The 20,343-nt window shown below is 36.3% G+C and overlaps 1 long non-coding RNA gene across 1 annotated transcript in view; it reads right to left on the bottom strand.

Annotated features, from left to right (window-relative positions):
- The window catches only part of LOC141393598 (uncharacterized), a 65,329-nt gene extending 48,341 nt beyond the window's left edge, over nt 1–16,988 (bottom strand). Inside the window, exon 1 of the long non-coding RNA XR_012410144.1 lies at nt 16,590–16,988. This is a non-coding gene — a long non-coding RNA (uncharacterized lncRNA). The remainder of the gene's footprint in view (nt 1–16,589) is intronic.
- Between the last annotated feature and the right edge of the window lie 3,355 nt (nt 16,989–20,343).

Genomic DNA, 20,343 nt, shown 5'->3' with positions numbered 1-20,343 from the left:
TTAAAGCTGAAATTGACCCTTCAAGGTTCTTCTCAAAATTTATAATATTTAAGTGTTTATTTAGATAATAAAATATCCCCTTGGAAATTAAGGAAAAAATATCTAGGAAAAATTCATACGTCAAAGAGGACCAATGGCCTTGTCTTTTTTTTAAGAAGGCTATAAAGTGGTCTTGTATACAAGAAGACTTCAAAGTAGGGTTCTAAAAAAGAATACCTCATTCAGATTAAGACGATACCAAACCGTTTTTATATAAGAAGGGCACCGGGGATATTATGGATTTGAAGGGCATTAATTAGGTGGCGTAATGCAGTGCGTAGTGTGTCAGACTATCAACCGAAGGGTCCCAGGTTCGAATAGCCCGGTGGAGGAGGAAAATTCTTTCCAAACTGGTTTTCGAATATTTATAAAAAGATGCGTACATCCCCCTCCAGATGAAATACATTCGAAGCTAACTGACCTAAAACCAACCTCGGCATCAAATTCAGCACGGGAGGATGTGATAACCTAAATATGAATGGTAAGAAATAGCGCCCCCCATAGGAAATTTGCAACACATGCAATGGAGGCGTTGTTCCTTGAAAACGATAGATGACAGCGCCATCCCTAGGACAGGTTACAGTAGAATTTGGATTGATTAACGAAAATGTGCTTTGTAGAAGCCCTATGCTGCCAAGAGGAGTAACAGAAAAAAGTAGAATTCTGTAGTAAAAGGCCATCTGGCGGCCTTCTATAAAAAATACCACCAAATCTGTATATGAAAAATATCTGGAGTTCTCCCTTAAAGGAAAACTATATCAGAAGGCCACCAAGTGTATTTCATATTACAAGGCAACCAAATGGTATTCTGTATAAGAAGGCCACCAAGTGGGCTTCTACATAAAAAGGCTACCATGTGGTAGGCCACAACGTGAACTTCTACATAAGGTGGTCACCATGTGGTCTCCCATACAAGTGGTCTCCAACAATTTCAATCAAAAACACTTCGTAAAAATTACAAATGCTCCACAATACATAACCAATAAGCGATTACACGAAGAATTGGGAATGAGAACAGTCAAGGAAGAAATAATACACCAACTACAAAACTACAAACTAAGAATCGAGTCACATCCAAACCACCTTGCAACCAATCTGATGGCAAATCCAGATACATTCATAAGATTGAAAAGAATAGCGCCCCAAGATCTCATATAAAATAAAATATAGAGCACCTAATATAATATTTAATTTTTAAACAACTATGTAATGTCATTTTAAATATAATGGACCCACCAGTGGGTAGGTCCTATTGAATAAAATAATGTACAATTTAATTAAGAATAATGTAAATATCAAACTTATGATAGAAAGCAAGTGTTGTTCTATATAAAATGGCCACCAAGTGACCTACTACATAAGAGGATCACCAAGAAACCTCACGTTTAGGTGTGCTCTTATTTATACTAGAAACCCCAATTCTTTATACTTCTGCATCAGAACACCACCTACGGACATTTTTCGATAACATTATTCCTTTTCCTTGGTATCTCTCTTTTGAAGAATGTCATATATTTTGATTATATCTAGCTGCCATAAAAACCGAAAACTTTAAGGATATTATATCCCTTTTTTTGCTACTAGTAATCCTAAACGAAAAACTAATTTCAATTTTAACGACACCCCAACATAAAAATGTTTATATAAAAAAAAGGAGAGAAAGGTATTCAAATTAAAATTTTACCAAAAAGCAGTGCCCCAAACACACCACCCGCAACTCTTGCACGAACAGCAGCTTCTACACACGTTAAATCCTTATAAATAATGGATTTTATAGTGAAAGGATATAAGCATAATTTCCTTTTTTGGTGAAGAAGGGGGAAATAATTTTATAATAAGCCTCTTCCTAGTAGTGATTAACTAAAAAAATTTCAAATTAAATCCTTTACGAGAAACTCAAGGACATGTGCCCAAAAAACAACAAACAGCCGGCATCCTCAACCGCTTTGAGATGATGTTCTTATTTGAATTGAATAAAAGAGGGATTATGGTAGGTTCTCTCTCTCTTAAATGTTTTACACAAAAACAAAATGAAAATCCTTTTCTTTTAAGATGTTTATAAAACACAAAAGGACTTAAAGGAACCTAAAAGGGAAAGCACAATGCCACAGCCACACAAAACTAATATTCCAACTAAATACATTTAAATGCCCTTAAGGAAGTGCTAGGATTAGTTTAACGAAAAATAGAATGAAAATAAATGGGGAATTTTAGTAAGGGAAATGGGGCGTGGGAAAATAAGACGTACACGACATACCGCCATCGGTGTACAAGCAGGCCGGCAAAAAAATTCTTCCAAGAAAAAAAAGTATTTCATATCAATAAAAGAACTCATAGAAAGAATCATGTTATATTTTATGTATAGAAGAGTACATATGGCATTCTACCCAAATGAGACTTTTAATCCCCCCTATATAGTCGCTCCACGAATTGAATACCTCTTATAGTAGACTTCATATCTTACATTCCTATTTACAATTAACGAAACAACAACTACTGACAACTGTCAAAATATTATTTACCGTACTGCTGACAGCCGTCAGCTGCCTCACGACGTGTAGCTTAGAAAAGTTTTCAATAAAAATTTAATACATAATAAATAAATAAACTTTGAAGTGAAAAAATATATAAAATAAAAACTTTTTAATGTTGGCGACAACAACATTTACAACGCCAACAAAAGTAACACAAACAACGTTTCCATTAACAATAATCCTTCTATTAAATGAAAGAAGAAGAAAAAATACAAAACAAACCGTAACCAAAACTTTTTAAATTGAATTTATAACTACCACTCCTGACCAAAAAAATTTGACTATTAATTCTCCATTCAATATGGTTTCTTTTGTTTTTATTTTATTTCGTCACCTTATGTGAGGGGGTTGTAAGGGGATTATGTGGTGCTTTAGTCGTGTTGTTGTTTTTTCCTCTTCTTTACAAATCATCCAAAATGATCACTTTATGTTTTCAATTATAATGTAATTAAAATCATTTGACTTGATTATATTTCGAATTTTTATAGTTTCTTGTTGTGGGTTGGTTGGGAAAGTGAAAGGCGAGAGGGGAGGAGTGATGTGATGCTGTCGTATGATGTGTTTGTGCGTTGCTTTGACTTCCACCAAAGCAACTTTTAACATTTCTATGTTATCTCTCTCTTGTGTTACACTGTAAAACTCTATGGACTATACAGTAGGGTTGACAAGTTCATAAAATACCAAGTAAAGGTCGGATTTTTATTTTAAATTTGGTCGCTTCAATACGCCTTCTTGTAAAAATCACGAGTAATTGATGTAAAAGGGTGGGTGCAGTGCACTGTGGTTCCGCCCGTGGACAAAAATCGAAAAATTTATGTCGACAAATTTGATTGCGATTGAAATAAATATTCTCTAAACACATTAATTTTTTAATATCCAGTATTATTTTTGCCAATTTACAGCGGCAATATGCCAAGTTAAGTCGAAGAAGTTGAGATTTGTATGTGGTACCTTAAAAACGAAGAAAAGATCCGCAAAGCATTCGTAGCTTATGGGTGCAATTATAAAAAGTTTAAGAGGTAAATGTACAATTTCCAAAATGAAACATATAGTTGATGGCATTGACAATATTCTTACGGAAAAACAAATTCAAAATTCGTTTTCTAAGTTCCTTAAAAATTAATTTTTTTGTAAATGACTTTTTATGCTATTTTTAATATCATTGCTATAAATTTATGTTGAGTTTTGCTAATGCTGGCCCCGTAAGGCCAAGTCCATATTTTTTAAAATAAAGGGGAAAGTCTCTAGTTTACGATAAAAAGAAATCCAGCTGTTATTCCCCTTATACCACGTCTATAAAATCGCCAAAATTCCGAAAATCGGGAGGTACGTTTATATGGGAGCTATACCGAAACGTGGACCTATATTGAACATTTTTTGCAAGAAGGTATGGTGTTCCCTCAGAACTTAAAATACAAAATTACAGCCAAATCGGTTGGAAAATTTGGCTTAAATCGTCAAAATACCGAATATCGGGAGGCACGTTTATATGGGAGCTATACCTAAACTTGGACCTATATTGAACATTTTTTGCACGGACGTATGATCTCCCTTCCGAAGTCAAAATACAAAATTACAGACAACTCGGTAAGCAAATCTGGCTAAAATCGTCAAAATACCGAATATAGGAAGGTACGTTTATATGGGAGGTATACCTAAACGTGGACCTATATTGAACATTTCCTGCAAGGTGGTATGTTGTTCCCTCAAAACACAAAATGCAAAATTACAGTCAAATCGACTTGAAAATTTAGCTAAAATCATCAAAATATAAAAAAATCGGGGGTACCTTTATATGGGGGCTACACCCAAATGTGGACCTACATCCATTACATTAGGTTTTCTACCTTTTGGACTCGTTATAAAACTATGTTTAAAATTTCGAGGCGTTAAGTCGATTAGAAATATTTTTGGCACTTCTTTCCATACAAGTGGGACCACTGTGCAGTGCTGTGGCACTTTCAATATGCAAAATGAAATTGAAATATTTTGAAGATTCCGATTGACTGAATTGGTTTAGCTGCTCACTTGAGTGAACCATCCAATTGAACTAGTCGTTCTGTGTTAAATATCAAACTTTTTTATTTATTGCAAATTTTTGCTCTTCTCCAGAAAGAATCTACAGTTTTTGACTTTTAAATAAGTGTTTTTCTACAGAAGAACTTCTTTTAGAATACAGAAGGTCAGCTTATAGCGGACCAGAAGACATTCTTTTAGAAAATCAAAAGGTCTTCTGCAAAATTATTTAAGACCAGAATATTTTCTTATAGACGAAGAGGGTATTTATTTCAGAAAAGCGAAAATTAATTGTATATAGGTCAAAAGGTCTTCTACACAGAAAAAAATCGGCCATAAAAAATAATTATCATATTGACGAAATTCGATAAAATCATTTGATACAATAAAATTTTAATATTGACTAAAATATTTATCGATTTTTTTATTTTGAATTGATAAAATATTTCACATATTGACATATCAAGCAAAATGTTGAATATTTTGATAAATATTTTTGTCAATAGGTGAAATATTTTATCATTTGTATTTTTACTTTGTGATCAAATAATTTTATTGAATTTTTTCAATATGACAATTTTCTTATCGCCGGAAAATCGATAAATTTTTGATTGAATCTTTATACCCTCAGCCTCAGCCTTTAGGGTATATACACATTCATACGGGCAAAATGTGCCTAATCGAAATAATGGTTTTAGACCCCAAGTATGTTTGGACGAAATGTGTTTCAGACAATTTGGAGTCGATTGAGCAATGTCCGTCCGTCTGTCTGCATGTCTGGCTGGCTGGAGCGCACGATAACTCTCGAAGGGATGATTCGGTTCAAATTTTGGCTTTCGAAATATTTTGCCCAAACTTAGTTTAAGTTCGAAGATGAGCTATATCGGTCTACTCCTTCCGGTACCTCCCACACAAAAGTTCGAAAATGTTCCGAAAATTTGTGCGCACGATAACTTTTAAAGGGAGTAACCGATTTGGTCCATACTTTACGCATCCTAATATATCTACCAGATATAGATCAGGTTTGAATATGGACTATATTTGCCCATTCCTTCGGGTACCTTCCACACAAAATTTCGGATAAGTTCACTTTAAGACCAGCTCTTGACTAACTTTGATTTCTCATGAAGCAACATACAATCGCTGACTCAATTACAACGGTAAAAGTTTTTTAAGTGGCAAGTCCATACTTCTTGGGAAAACAGCCCGAAAGTTGTAAAAACCCCCTGTGGCACCATATGTAGTAGTTGGAGAGCATAATAACTCTCGAAGTGATAGACCAATTTGGTCCAAAATTTTGCCTTCGTCATATTTTGTCCAAACTTAGCTTAACTTCTAAAATGGCCCATATCGGTCCTCTCCTTAGGATACCTCCCCCACAAAATTCAACATTTGTGTCCAAGTGCAGTTTAGGGTCTGTTCGGAGATCCTTTGGAAATTTATACCGATGATGTACAGCCATATTATGTTTTCCGTGGACAAGTCCATGCTTCCTTGCATACTGCTTCAACAGGTGTACGATAACCCACTGAAATGACTAGTGGGCGCGATATTTATCGAAAAGATATGGCTCTCAAAATAAGATCCGCTTCCGTAATGCACTATGTCGGTTCATTCTCTTTAATCCTAATCCACGTTTTTGTCGGCAAGTTCAAATGTCCAAAAAGTGCCACAACATTCTCAAAAGACCCTAAATACATTCGATCTGTCCGTAGATGAAAGTTCCAATTCAAATAGGCTGAGGGTATATCTCTGTCGGCAAAGCCGACTGATACTTTTTTACTTGTTGAATTTTATTATCAAATGGCTTAAATTTTTTTCTGTGTACCTCCGTTGCGAAGAAATGAACCACGCCGGCGTGACGTCTTGGAAGTCACTCCAGGGATTCTTCTTGGAGATCATTTCCGCGATAGTTATAATAATTGTTCCACAAACATCCCAGGCGGGACAGGGGAGACTTCTCTCATATCAACGAGTGCACCCCGATTCATATTAGCTCAATGATATGGGACCTACTGTTTATCGCCGAGTCCGAACGGCGTGTCTAAGACACCAATTGTAGAGAAGTTGTACAAGGCTGAAATACTCAGAAAATGTCGCCAACATTACTGAGAGGTATTTTGCCACCGTTGAAAAGTGCTTTGATGTTGATTGGCCGGGGAATCGAACCCACGACCTTTAGCGTGCACCACGGTGGCACCCGCGATAGTTCATGGAATTAAAAAAAATATTTTTTCATTTTGTCCTATTTGTTTTTTCTATTTACATACATACATATGCATATTTTTATTTGAATTTTTTATTTTTTACGCACGCTCTTTTGGAGAATTTATTCTTTGGAATTTCCGCCTAAATTAATGTTGTCATTTTAAAAATGTGATGTTGTTTTGTTGCCTGACTTGGGAAGCGAACCCTTCAGAGTGCAAAGCGAGTATGCTTACCACTGCACCACCGTCTCATATAATCATCAGATAGAAAAATGTTCCATATTTGTTCAAATGTGTTGAATTATTAAATAAATGTAAACAGTCGCCTTGGAAGTCACTCAGAAGTCACTCCGAGGTGTCGACATACGCGATAAAAGGTAATCATAATAATGCTATAGAAATTATTTGTGTAATTCCCAAAGATCTTCCTTGGCGTGTCTCCTTAGTGAAGTCTTAGGCGAGAGAGTGAGAAACTCACTTCCAAATGCTGGCAGGGCATCAATCGTCACCTCGAAGTATAAAGGCGAACAAACAAAAAACTTCAATGAGAAGTTTTTCTTTCCCCGACGAAAGTGTCTGGAAAAATAAGACAAACCTTCTCCACTCTTATGTGTCGTTGAATTACAACGAAGGCAACATAACGAAATGTTATTGGTTATTACATCCATAACCAACCAAAAATCAAAACAAAATGCATTTGAAAGAAGAAAAGTTCGAGGACATCGAAGCCGCTCCACATCCGATATGTCTGAGGAGACTTTACCAAAGTCGAAACATGCATGTCACATAGTGGTGGGTGTGTGGGTTCGAATCGTCGTCGGCTTCCTTTTTCACTTGCATTATTTAATGATCATCAAGCTCGATTCCAATGAGAACTCATTCAAAATTTTTTTCATTTTTTAATTATTTTTTATTTGTTGTAAATTTTTGCTATTTTCCAGAATTTGAAAGAATCTTCTATATGGTAAATTTCAAATTTCTTTTGCAATTCCATTGGAAGAAATGTTAAAATTTTTTTTGCGAGCACATCCGCAATTTTTGGAACTTAGATTAAGAAAAAAGTCGTGTTTTTAATTCTGTTCGCGTTCACAAAATTGGATGCTGCGCTCCAAAGTTATGGGCGGTTTTATTCCCTTATAAAGAAAAAATATTTAAAAATTCCATTTTTGCTGTAATAAGAAAATGTATATACAAAGCGTTAACAGCATTTAATATCTATCCGCAGATGCCTAAATATTTACTAAATGTATTTCTATTTTCGCGGAAAATCAAGAAATACTGAAAAAATCTTGGAGTAAATTTAATTTATTCTAATTTAGAGTCCAAATAAAACTCGAAAAAAATAAATTAAAAATACGTACAGATTCTAGACAACGCGTAGAAAAATATGAGACCAAAATTTTAAAGATAGGATTTATAACTGCCATATTACAGCAACAATAAAAGACGAAAACTTGGAATATTATTTCAAAAATATATTTTTGTTCAATACGAAAAAAAGAAAAAAACTTTTTTGGGAGTTATTCTACTATTTCGCTAAATTTCGATGCAAGGACTGACGGACTTTGCTGAAACTTCTTCAGGGAAAATGCGATGACAAACCCGAAAGTGTATTTGCTTACTTTGATAAACAATAGGATTATGAAATAGAAAGTAATATTGAAATTACAACCAAAGAAAAAAATATAAAAGTTAAAAAACGTATAATTCGCGAATTCGTTAAATTCAGTTAAGGCGCATGCGCTTTTCAGATACAGCGAGTGCATCTCTATCAATATGTAGCGATTTTTCCACTTTTCATTCAGCGGCCAAAGTGTGCCGTCAGCTGCATGTTACTGTTCAAAAAACCTTTATGTGGGTCAAAATTGCGCGATGTACATATGATTATAAGGCGCATCCGATTTCAGTGACCACCTATAAAAAATACGTCATTATAACAAATTTTAAACAAATTCGTCAAGAACCGCGGATGTGCTACCAAATTCTATTTTATATGAAATACGAATATTACTCCAGAATCTCGGTAATTTATGCCACACGGTTTTGGAAAATAATATCATCGCGTATAAAGGATTCCATTTATGTAAAAATAACCAAAGAAAATCGCGGTTCAATGCGCGGAATCATCAAAATATAATTTTGCAGAATTTCATACTTTCAAGGTATCTATAACCACCGTTTTAGTGGATGGATTTGAAAGCGGAAGGGTTCATTAGATCCGGCGCGTAAAAAAACTAAAATCACGCGGGGTTCAAGGGTACCTAAGTCACAGTTGTAAATTTTGAAGCCAAAAAATAGGTTTTTAAAGAAAATGTACGCACCAAAATTTCGACTTTGTACTCCTATTCCTAGGGAGCTGTATGAAGCACATTCATGAGATATACATCAAACGACGTGGAATCATGAGTTCTACAATCCAATAAACAGTTTGGGTAATTATCTGGTTGCGCCCTCCAATTATAAGAAAAATTCAAAAAACCCAGATTTCAAAACTTCAAAATGTCAGCATCGATTTTAGGGGGATGCAGTGTATATATCGAAAAGTCATACATTAGAACCATGTTGCCCAAGGAGTATTCTTCAATTCTTTCTTTGAGCTCAGGTCTAAATTTTCCACGGTTTGACCAGAAATCAAGAAAGAACACAAAAAAACTTGTAAACTTCAACATATTTTTATCCATTTTTTAATATTACCACCAACACAGCTTCCACATAAATTATTTGTTATGTTTCATTTTATGCGACCCCGGCTAAAACACTTCAGTTAATATAAATATATTCATATTGTATAAAATATATTGACAGTTCGCGACTTATTAAATGGTGAACTTCAACTTCAACGATTGTAAAACATTTTTGAATATTACCATATGTATTTGAATGTTTTGAAAATTTTATAAAGGAAAATATTGTCAACATTTTAAAGTTCTGGAACAGAGCAATTGTCTTTTGACATATTCCTAAGTTAAATAGTTTTGGATTAGAATTTAAACTGTCAGTAGAACTCATTCAAGTTAATTGGAACTGGCAATTCATCCTCTTTTTTGACCTGCTACTACGAAGAAATCTATTCTTTATCCATTGTAATTTATTTCTAAAATGTTTCTTAAAACCTGGCAACCTCCCGTTGTTTGCAAAATTCCCAAAAACTACCACAATGTTCCCGACAAAAGTTAAATCGCATGAAAGTTTTTCCGACACACAATCACTCACGCACACACACAAACACACCCACACACACAGAGGACCAGTTTTGTGAAATAAAACTTTGTAATGTTTGTGGTAAATAAATAAAATGCGTTTATTTATGAAAATTAACTTCAAGGAAGGGAGAAAGACAATGATGTTCTGTGAAGGGTTGAAGAGAGCAACATCGCATATTGTATTTCAAGATGCAATCTATGGAACACTCAATTAATAGTTTATTTAAAAATTGTTGCTTGTTTATGAAAAACTTTGAAGATTTAGAAATTTGAATACCATGATTTCGGTTACAAAAATGAAAAGAACAAAAACAACATTTAGAAACTGAAAGATAATACGTATGGGGTATTATAAGTTGCCTTAAATTATGTGTTGGTTTTTCAAAACGATTTATAGTCAACAGATAATAATGAGCCACAAAAAATTAAGGTTACATAGAGAAATCTGCATCAGTGAACTTAAGGACCAAATTAAATTACATTTGAAAAAAATATGACTAAAAAATAAAGTTTTTAAAAATTGTTTATGATTTGTAAATTAAATATGCTTTGTGAAAAATACAGGGTTAAGAGGATGGGGATAATAAATATAATTCGAGGATCTTAATCATAGATGGTCCGTTACACAATTTTTTTTTAAGTTTTCGACCCTCAAAAAGTCTTGGACGTCGAAATAGTCTTATAAGGAAGAAACCTCACAGTAGTAAAAAAGGCCTTAAATGAATGGCTCGATGAGCAGAGAAGGGAGTTTTCACTTACATATATATTTGGGCGTGAACTTCCAGGGAGGATTTTTTAGGTTTCAGGTTCAGAGATACCAAATTGACGAGAACCAACACAATCTTCATGTTTCCTGATTACCTCTGACCACAAAGATGTCGTCAACATAGCAGTCCGTTTAGACGAATGTCCGGACCGCATTATTTAAGGGGTTATAGCCCCTCATTGAGCACCAAAAAATATTTTTTTATGAATTTTTACAAGAAATCTACCGAACGTTTTGTATATTGTGATGCAATATTTTTCCTCAATTTACCTTCCATCTGTTTGGAGAGGGAGAATTATTCAATTGAGTTGGCGCCGCTAGGCACATAAGAATACAGTTCCTCATGTTTTCACATATAGTTGAGCTTCAACATGATCTGCTCGAGGTCCTTCTATGGCATCTACGGCGTACCCTAACTACCTGCAGGAAACAGGCAGTTGTTGAAATGCTATTTTGTTGTCCTTCTCACGAGTCTATCCATTTTGTCAGTGTGGTTAATAACTCATTCTATCCAGTTCTGCATCCTTGGAGATCGACTTACGACCTGCCCTTTTGGTGTCCATGTCTTCATAAATTTGCATCATCTTAAAAACTTTCCGCTCTTAGGGTCCTTCCAGGGTACATCCCTGGATTAGACAATCGGATAGATAAACTCCACTTTTTCCAAAAAAAAAGTGCAACAGCTATCCCAAAAAAATGCTTGACCTAAGTTATGTCATGCATAAAAACTACATCAGATTAGGATGAATGGACCTTCGTCTAGGAGCAATGGAGCTTCGTCTAGGTAGATACAAATTCTCAACAATCCAGATAAAAACACTATCGTGTGCAGCGGTGGTACATTGCACAGTGGTTCCGTTTCTATGGAAAGGTGCGACAAAAATATTTCTAATCTGATTTTCAGTAAATGATTTTTTCAGTAAATGCTTAAAATAAGTAAAAAATAATTTAGCCAAAAACTTATCAATATGGGTCCAGTTTTTCCTATAGCCCCCATATAATAGTACCAGCCGGTTTCAGGTATTTTGAAGCTTTCATCTATATTTTCTGCCCGAATTGGCTGTAATTTGGTATTTAGGGTTCCCAGTAGTCAAAAAACTGCTGCATCAAAAATTGTGGACATAGTTCCAGGTTTTGGTTAGCCCCCATATAATGGTACCTCCTGTTTTCAGGCATTTTGGAAGCTTCTACTGATATTTTTGGCCCGAATTGGATGTAATTTGGTTTTTAGGGTTCCCAGTAGTCAGAAACATTTTTGCACCAAAAATTGGGGACGTAGATCTAGGTTTTGGTATATAACGGTACCTCGCGATTTCAGGTGTTTTAAAGTTTTTATCTACATTTTCGGCCCGAATTGGCTGCAATTTGGTATTTGAAGTTCTCATTGATCGTGAAGCTTTCCCACCAAAAATTTTGGACATAGGTCCAGGTTTTGGTATAGCCCCCATATAAGGGTACCATCAGATTTCAGGTTCTTTGAAGTTGTTATCTACATTTTCAGCCTGAATTGGCTGTAATTTGGTTATGGAGTTCTCAGTGGTCACGTCTCCACCTGATATTGTTGACAGGAAAAAATCTAATTATTCCATATCAGGTCAGAATATTTCATGGTGGGTGTATAAAAAAGTTCGGTCCGGCCGAACTTAACATTTTTACTTGTTTTTCACTTTGAATAGAAAATCATATATCAAAGATTTACAAGTGTTAAAAAATACACTCATAAATAGATACCTAAACAAAAGTATCTAAATCTTGAACGAAAAAACCAAAACAAACAATTAAAACACAAAGCAAAGCAAAACAATATGTAGCTGGAACTATTTTTTTTTTAATTGACAATATTTCAAACATTATCCAAAAATTGAGAGCGGCATAGTTAGTAAAACTCACCACAAATTTAAAGGACTTTTGAGAAAAAATCCAGTACATTAAACAACTTTAGCTAAAACTTCCATTCCAAAAAAAAAATATTTTATCTTTTAAATACTTAGTTATTTGCCCTGTAAGAAGTAACAACCTTACGTAAATGTCAACTTCTTCGGTTTTGCTTTCTTAAGTACCGTTATAAATTACAAAAACATTGCTGGAATATTAAAATATGATATGTTTAGAGAAAATTTGCTGAATTGTCATTGAAATTTGTTGATATCGATTTTTCGATTTTTGTCGCAGGTTGGGACCACAGTGCACTGGTTCGTATGACCGCCTTGCAGATAGGGAGCTTTAACATTTGCGAATGGCGTGTCATACGATAGCACTTGTAGAGAAGCTTTTCATGCTTGAAATACAAAGGAAATGTATGCCTACATTAATCTGAGGAGATTTGCCAGCACCGAAAATTTTGATGTTCTGGTCGGGGATTGAACCGAAGACATTCCGAGTGTAAGGCGGACGTGCTTACCACTGCACCATGATGGCTTCTCATTCATTAAATAAAGGTATATGGCTAAATAAGTCACCAAAAGTACACAAAGTCAGAGCTTCTCGCCAGACAAAAACACACAGGACTGACACTTTGATCCTGAGCCAAAAAGATAAGAATGTCCATGAACCCTTGTGACAAGGACATAGTCAATATACAAAATTATTACCTTGCTAATAATCTGGGAATTCGAATAATTATCTCTAAATTTTAGATCCGGTCCGAAGGTCCACTATATAGGTCCAATGAAAAAAGTATTCTTTTGGCGAACCTCTTACATCCCGTGATAACGTTCGCAGATATTCTCGAAATCCTACAGTAAACTACCATTTTTTATAAGACCACTAAAAAATTATCAGATATATACTCTCAGCCTGTGTGAATTCAGTCTTTCATTTATGGTCAACCGTCGCTAACTCCACCAAAATCCTTCTCCCCAAAAATGATATATTTTGAAGGTTTTCAGAATTATGTGGCTTTTTTGGATGTACTAACCTTGCCGACAAAAATATACAAACTATTGGGACACATATGTGGACGTTCCGAATAAATGTCGAGATTTGGATACGAATAAATGCGGATTTATAATAAATTTGATTTAGATTAAAGAGCACAATTTTTGAACTTTTATGGAGGAGGTACCCAAATGAACCGATACAATGGGAAGTTGATATAATTTTGGGAATAATTCCTTTCGATAGTTATCGGTTGGTCGCTGCAGGATTTTTTAGAGCACTAGGAAACATGAACTTGCTCGTAAGAAGAATTATATCGTTGTAATCAGAATCACATGGACTACCTTCGATGTAACAAACAATGAAAACAAATCCTCGAACAGCTCTTAAACTTACTTTAGCTGCATTTTTACATTTTTGAGGAGGAGGTACCGAAAGGTGTCTACCTTCGAAGTTCGAACTTTATTTTTAGTTTGAGAGAAATATATTTTTTTACAAACATCCCACATGGGACAAGGGAGACTTCTCTCATATTAATGAGTGCACCCCGATTCACATTAGCTCAGTGATATGGGACCTTTGTATCGCCGAGCCCGAATGTCGTAAGTATTCGCGCTAATCAATAATTGTATTTGTGCCGTCAGTCGGCTTTGCCGACAGATATATACACTCAGCTAATGTGAAGTGAAACTTTTACCTACGGACAGATCGAATGTATTTAAGGTCTCTTCAGAATTTTGTGGCACATTTTGGACATTTGAACTTGCCGACAAAAATGTGGATTAGGAATTAACTGCACTAAGACACAAATGTTGAACTTTTTAGAAGTTAAACTAAATTTTGACAAAATATTAGGAGATCCAAAGTTTGGACCAATTTGGTTGCCCCATTCAAGTGATATCGTCCTAGCATTTTTGCGACATTTTTTAAATATTGGGGAGAATTGCCGGAAGTTGTGGACCGGTATTGCCCCATGTGACGAAGATCAAATGTTGGACAAATCGGTTGAACAGTTCGAGAGTTATCGTGTTCCCCGACGGCCACATATGGTAACATAGGGTTATTTTACACCTTTAGTGCTGTTTTCCCAAGAAATATGGACTTGCCCCTGAAAAAACTTTTACCGTCATAATGGAACTTTTGTGGGGGAGGTACCTGAAGGAGTGGACTGATATGGCTTATCTTCGAATTTAAACTATGCTTGGACAAAATATTACGAAGTCCAAATTTTGGACTGACTCGGCAGATCCGTTTGAAAGTTATCTTGCGCTCCAACCACTACACATGGTATCATATGGGCTTTTTTGCATCGTTCAGGCTATTTTCTCAGGAAGTATGAACTTGCCCCTGATGAAACTGGTACCGTCGTATGGGGGCAGTGAATACAAGTTGCTAAAACAAAAATCAAAGCGATTCACGAGCAGGTCCTAAACTGAACTTTTCCGAAATTTTGTGTGGGAGGTACCCGAACGAGTGGACCAATTGAGACCATATTGGAACCTCATATTACTCTGGTAGAAAGTTAACGCTATACAAAGTATGGGAGATACCTGAAGTAGTGGACCGATTGAGTCCATATTGGAACCTGATCTAGGTCTGGTAGAAATTTCACGATGTGCAATGTATGGATCATATATGTATATAAAATATATTGTTGCAGGAACCAGAAGTAGTGGATCAATATAGTCCATATTCGAACCTGAGCAATATTTGGATGAAATATTACAGAAAACAAATTATGGACCAAATCGGTTGCGCTCCAGCCAACCCAACCGGCGGTCATTCGTCCAAACATACCTGGGGTCTAAAAGCATTATTTCGATGAGGCACATTTTCACTGTATCGAAGTGTATATAGTCTCATTAACTTAAAGGCCGCTGTTTTTTTAGTTTCAGGACACATTTACACAAAGAACTGAAATTTGGCGAATTTTAATAATGTGATTCTTTCAACATTTTAATTTTTTAACATATTTTCCTGGCTCGGCTGGAGTATATTACTTTCAGTATAACCACAACAAGTATCATTAGTCCAACAAGTATTCTCTGATAGATGATAAATCTACAGTCCGGAAACATAGTGTAATTATAGATGCGTCTTTGACAAAAATGTTTTCTCTTTTTCTACTTTCAAGGTTTAAAGAGCCGCCGCTGACTTAACTAGGCTTTCCCAAATGTCTCATATTGCTCAAACAACTCCTTAAAGATTGACTGATTAATTGCCCTATATCAAGGATTCAAATCAAACTCTAATAATATTTCATCCTGTCCTCCCAAATGGTTGCAAAAAATCGACAACAAAACAAATTTATCATCCATCCCTCTTCCTTCATCGCCTTCATCTAATTTGCTTAATAACTTTCCGAATAAATAATAATTTCCAACAATAATCAATTAAAAATGTTTTACAAGTTTCCTCCTTTTGTGTTTGATTGCATTGGAAGGAGAGTGAGTGGTGGAGTGGAATGGAGCGACAACAACAAACAACAATTCAAATATAATTTTTTTTATTGATAAATTTCTCTGGCAACTTTTCGAGATAACTTTTCCACTTAACTAGGTTTCTGTAATGTTCGTTCTACTGTCTTATTTTTCTTATTTCTGTTTTGGTTTTGGTCCATTTGTTTTGTTGTCGCTGTTGTTATTATTGCCATTGTTGGTGTTGCTGTTGTTACATTTATTTTATTTGCTAACAATTCTTTATTTTGATTTTTTACGATTATGGATTTGTCATAGTTGTAATTGTTATTGTTGTCATCGCCGTTGTTGTTGTCCTGATCCTTGCATCGATTTGAATTAAAATCGTTACACGTTTCTACAATTTCCGTTCCATCAATGGATTGGATTCTTGTCATGTGTCTCGGTTTTTTGGAAAAGTCTTCCTTGTTTGTAATGGTAATTGTAATTTCTTGGTGTTATTTGTTATTGTTGTTGCTTTTTATACTCACTTTTGTTTGTGTCTCAAATGAATGAAAGATTGAATCCACACCGGGCCATATACACGTACACCGCCGAGTGTTGGTTGTATTCCAAACGTCGTACACTTTAAGCTTTTTCACACACAAACTCCCGCACTTTTAACAATAACAACAGGCATCCACACTAACGACACGACGACCCAATACAAATAGCAGCAGCCTGTGCCTGCCTGCCAGTCTGCCAAAAAAGAAAGCAACGTTCGTACGTTTTAATGCCTGTTGTTTTTTTTTTCTATTTTGTTTCTTTCAAAATGTTACAATTTTCTCGCGTTTAACTTTGGCTTTTGTGAAATTTCTGTTTTTTACTCAAAAATAATATCTGTGAGGGAAAAACGTCCGTTGCGTACGAAGACGAAACTACGAATGAATAAAATTCTGAAATCGAAAATCCAGTGAAGCTGTGTGCGCGCCATATTCTACGTGTGTGTATGTCGGTTCGGTGGGTGAGTGTGTGAGTGTTGTACATGGCTGTGTATGTGTGTGCTTATGATTCCGACTTCTATATTCTGCTCCTGTCTCCTGTTACACTAAACTCTGAGCGCCTTGTGCTACATGTTTCCGATAGATGTTGGGAAACGGAAAATTTGTTGTCTGTTGTTGTTGACGATGATGATGATGCCAGTAACAACAATAGCAACAGCATCACCAGCAACATTGAGTTGGGAGCATCTTGTTGTTGTCCCCTGCGTTTGTTTCTTGGGGAATACCATATGCGGGTGTATGCTGTTTATGTTGCTTCAACTTCGGATTGCTTGGTTCGTGAATCTGTTGTTTTTCTTTAACTCTCGCGTTGATGATGAATTTTTGTGCATTATGCTTCTGATTGGGTCCTTATGGACCCAAATAGGTTATCTATAGAATGCCGTTGAGGGGTTTTTGTGTAAAAAAACTGTTAAAAGGCCTCCTATGGAGACCTTCTATTTGAAATAAGCCTCCTATCTAGGCCTTCTATTTTATACTATAGAAGCCTCAAATGGAGGCCTTCTATTCCATAGAAGCCTCCTATGGATGGCTTCTATTCTATAGAAGCCTCCTATGGAGGCCTTCTATTCTATAGAAGCATCCTAAGGAGGTCTTCTATTCTATAGAAGACTTCTATGGGGGTCTTCTCTTCTACAAAGGCCTCCTATAAATGCTTTTTATTCTCTAGTAATCTCCTTTGGAGGCCTTCTGGACTCTAGAAGCCTCCTATGGAGTACTTTAATTCTATAGAAGCATCCTATGGAGGCCTTCTATTCTATAGAAACTTCCTAGGGAGGACTTCTACTCTATAGAAGACTCCTATGGGGGTCTTCTCTTCTACAAAGGCCTCCTATAAAGGATTCTTATTCTATAGTAACCCCCTATGGAGGCCTTCTGTACTCTAGAAGCCTCCTATGGAGTACTTCTGTGCTCTAAAAGTCCCCTATGGAGGCCTTCTATTCTATAGAAGGCTCCTAAGTAGACCTTATATTCAATAGAAGCCTCCTAAGGAGGCCTTCTATTCAATGGAAACCTACTAAGGAGGCCTACTATTCAATAGAAGACTCCTATGGAGATATTCTATTCTATAGAACCCTCCTATGGAGGCCTTCTATTCTATAGATGCCTCCTATGGAGGCCTTCTATTCTATAGAAACTTCATAGGGAGGACTTCTATTCTATAGAAGACTCCTATGGGGGTCTTCCCTTCTACAAAGGCCTCCTATAAAGGATTCTTATTCTATAGTAACCCCCTATGGAGGCCTTCTGTACTCTAGAAGCCTCCTATGGAGTACTTCTGTGCTCTAAAAGTCCCTTATGGAGGCCTTCTATTCTATAGAAGCCTCCTAAGTAGACCTTATATTCAATAGAAGCCTCCTAAGGAGGCCTTCTATTCAATAGAAGCCTACTAAGGAGGCCTACTATTCAATAAAAGCCTCCTAGGGAGGCCTTCTATTCAATAAAAGCCTCCTAGGGAGGCCTTCTATTCAATATAAGCCTCCTAAGGAGGCCTTCTATTCAATAGAAGCCTCCTAAGGAGGCCTTCTATTCAATAGAAGCCTCCCAGAGAGGCCTTCTATAGAATAGAACGCCTCCTTAAGAGGCCTTCTATAGAATAGAACGCCTCCTTAAGAGGCCTTCTATTCTATAGAAGCCTCCTAAGTAGACCTTATATTCTATAGAAGCCTCCTAAGGAGGCTTTCTATTCTATAGAAGCCTCCTAAGGAGGCCTTCTATTCTATAGAAGCCTCCTAAGGAGGCGTTCTATTCTATAGAAGCCTCCTAAAGAGGCAGGCGTTCTATTCTATAGAAGCTTCCTAAAGAGGCAGGCGTTCTATTCTATAAAAACCATCTATGGAGGCCTTCTATTCAATAGAAGCCTTCTAAGGGGATCATCTATTTTATAGAAGCCTCTATTCAATAGAAGCCTCCTAAGGAAGCCTTCCATTCTATAGAAGCCTCCTAAGGATGCCATACATTCTATAGAAGCCTCATAAGTAGGCCATATATTCTATAGAAGCCTCCTAAGGACGCCTTCTATAGAATGGAAGGCTTCCTTAGGAGGCCTTCTATTTTATAGAAGCCTCCTAAGGAGGCCTTCTATTTTATAGAAGCCTCCAAAGGAGGGGTTCTATTCTATAGAAGCCTCCTAAGAAGTCGTTCTGTTCTATAGAAGCCTCCTAAGGAGGCGTTCTATTCTATAGAAGCCTCCTAAGAAGTCGTTCCGTTCTATGGAAGCCTCCTAAGGAGGCGCTCTATTCTATAGAAGCCTCCTAAGGAGGCATTCTATTCTACAAAAGCCATCTATGAAGGCCCTCTATTCAATAGAAGCCTCCTAAGGAGATCTTCTATTCTTCTATTTTATAGAAGCCTCCTATGGACGCATTCTATTCTATAGAAGCCTCCTAAGAAGGTTTTCTATTCCATATAAGCCTTCTAGGGAGGTCTTCTGTTCCATAGAAGCCTCCTAAGGAGGCCTTCTATTCTATAGAATCCTCCTAAATGGGCTTCTGTAGCCTTTTCAGGAAGCCTTCTATTCTATAGAAGCCTCCTATGGAGGCCTTCTTTTCTATAGAAGCCTCCTATGAAGGCCTTCTATTCTATAGAAGCCTCCTATGGAGGCCTTCTATTCTATAGAAGCCTCCTATGAAGGCCTTCTTTTCTATAAAAGCCTCCTATGGAGGCCTTCTTTTCTATAGAAGCCTCCTATGGAGGCCTTCTATTCTATAGAAGCCTCCTAAGGAGGCCTTCAATTTAATAGAAGCCCCCTAAGAAGGCCTTCTATTCAATAGAAGCATACTAAGGAAGCCTTCTATTCAATAGAAGCCTCCTAAGGAGGCCTTCTATTCAATAGAAGCCTCCTAAGGAGGCCTACTATTCAATAGAAGCCTCCTATGGAGGCCTTCTATTCTATAAAAGCCTCCTAAGGAGGCCTTCTATTCTATAGAAGCCTTCTAAGGAGGTCTTCTGTTGTATAGAAGCCTCCTATGTAGGCCTTCTATTATGTAGAAGCCTCCTAAGGAGGCCTTCTCTTCTATAGAAGCCTTCTATGGAGGCCTTCTATTCTATAGAAGCCTCCTATGGAGGCCTTCTATTCTATAGAAGCCTTCTATGGAGAACTTCTATTCTATAGAAGCCTTCTATGGAGGACTTCTATTCTATAGAAGCCTCATATGGAGGCCTTCTATTCTATAGAAGCCCCCTATGGAGGCCTTCTCTTCTATAGAAGCCTCCTATTCTATAGAAGCCTCCTAAGAAGGCC

This window comes from Musca autumnalis, unplaced genomic scaffold, assembly GCF_047663935.1.
Source record: "Musca autumnalis isolate F117 unplaced genomic scaffold, ASM4766393v1 scaffold_2, whole genome shotgun sequence".
Taxonomy (NCBI): domain Eukaryota; kingdom Metazoa; phylum Arthropoda; class Insecta; order Diptera; family Muscidae; genus Musca; species Musca autumnalis.
This window is presented reverse-complemented; position numbering and strand designations above follow the sequence as displayed.